The following is a 2,142-nucleotide window of genomic DNA, read 5'->3' as shown; positions in this document are numbered from 1 at the left end:
AGGCGAAGTGGCTTCTCCCGCTGACTTGCCCCTTTGGAAGTAGGAGCTCCTACTTCCATGGGCATTATTCCTCCCCGGGACTTGCCGCCAAGTCTGGCCGGGGGACAGTGACACTTGGCCGGGTAGGCGAAGTGGCTTCTCCCGCTGACTTGCCCCTTTGGAAGTAGGAGCTCCTACTTCCATGGGCATTATTCCTCCCCGGGACTTGCCGCCAAGTCTGGCCGGGGGACAGTGACACTTGGCCGGGTAGGCGAAGTGGCTTCTCCCGCTGACTTGCCCCTTTGGAAGTAGGAGCTCCTACTTCCATGGGCATTATTCCTCCCCGGGACTTGCCGCCAAGTCTGGCCGGGGGACAGTGACACTTGGCCGGGTAGGCGAAGTGGCTTCTCCCGCTGACTTGCCCCTTTGGAAGTAGGAGCTCCTACTTCCATGGGCATTATTCCTCCCCGGGACTTGCCGCCAAGTCTGGCCGGGGGACAGTGACACTTGGCCGGGTAGGCGAAGTGGCTTCTCCCGCTGACTTGCCCCTTTGGAAGTAGGAGCTCCTACTTCCATGGGCATTATTCCTCCCCGGGACTTGCCGCCAAGTCTGGCCGGGGAACAGTGACATGCGGCCGGATACGGCCGAGCGGCTGCTCCCGCTGACGTCATCACTTTGGAAGTAGGAGCTCCTACTTCCATGGGCTTGTTCCTCCCCGGGACTTGCCGCCAAGTCTGGCCGGGGGACAGTGACATGTGGCCGGATAGGCCAACTGGCTGCTCCCGCTGAGCTCCTACTTCCATGGGCTTGCCCCTCCCCGGGACTTGCCGCCAAGTCTGGCCGGGGAACAGTGACATGCGGCCGGATACGGCCGAGCGGCTGCTCCCGCTGACGTCATCACTTTGGAAGTAGGAGCTCCTACTTCCATGGGCTTGTTCCTCCCCGGGACTTGCCGCCAAGTCTGGCCGGGGGACAGTGACATGTGGCCGCATAGGCCAACTGGCTGCTCCCGCTGAGCTCCTACTTCCATGGGCTTGTTCCTCCCCGGGACTTGCCGCCAAGTCTGGCCGGGGGACAGTGACATGCCGCCGGATACGGCCGAGCGGCTGCTCCCGCTGACGTCATCACTTTGGAAGTAGGAGCTCCTACTTCCATGGGCTTGTTCCTCCCCGGGACTTGCCGCCAAGTCTGGCCGGGGGACAGTGACATGTGGCCGGATAGGCCAACTGGATGCTCCCGCTGAGCTCCTACTTCCATGGGCTTGCCCCTCCCCGGGACTTGCCGCCAAGTCTGGCCGGGGAACAGTGACATGCGGCCGGATACGGCCGAGCGGCTGCTCCCGCTGACGTCATCACTTTGGAAGTAGGAGCTCCTACTTCCATGGGCTTGTTCCTCCCCGGGACTTGCCGCCAAGTCTGGCCGGGGGACAGTGACATGTGGCCGGATAGGCCAACTGGCTGCTCCCGCTGAGCTCCTACTTCCATGGGCTTGCCCCTCCCCGGGACTTGCCGCCAAGTCTGGCCGGGGAACAGTGACATGCGGCCGGATACGGCCGAGCGGCTGCTCCCGCTGACGTCATCACTTTGGAAGTAGGAGCTCCTACTTCCATGGGCTTGTTCCTCCCCGGGACTTGCCGCCAAGTCTGGCCGGGGGACAGTGACATGTGGCCGCATAGGCCAACTGGCTGCTCCCGCTGAGCTCCTACTTCCATGGGCTTGTTCCTCCCCGGGACTTGCCGCCAAGTCTGGCCGGGGGACAGTGACATGCCGCCGGATACGGCCGAGCGGCTGCTCCCGCTGACGTCATCACTTTGGAAGTAGGAGCTCCTACTTCCATGGGCTTGTTCCTCCCCGGGACTTGCCGCCAAGTCTGGCCGGGGGACAGTGACATGTGGCCGGATAGGCCAACTGGCTGCTCCCGCTGAGCTCCTACTTCCATGGGCTTGCCCCTCCCCGGGACTTGCCGCCAAGTCTGGCCGGGGGACAGTGACATGCGGCCGGATACGGCCGAGCGGCTGCTCCCGCTGACGTCATCACTTCGGAAGTCCATGCTCGGGGCAAGGCTCGCACTCCAGGCGAGAACCAGCTCTGCGGGGCCGGCGGCGCGTGCTTGGCCGAGCCCCCGTGACCAACGGGGGCTAGACGTCGGAGGCATGCCCGCAG

The sequence above is a fragment of the Engystomops pustulosus genome, unplaced genomic scaffold (genome assembly GCF_040894005.1).
Source record: "Engystomops pustulosus unplaced genomic scaffold, aEngPut4.maternal MAT_SCAFFOLD_163, whole genome shotgun sequence".
NCBI lineage: Eukaryota > Metazoa > Chordata > Amphibia > Anura > Leptodactylidae > Engystomops > Engystomops pustulosus.
Note: the sequence above shows the minus strand (reverse complement) of the source record.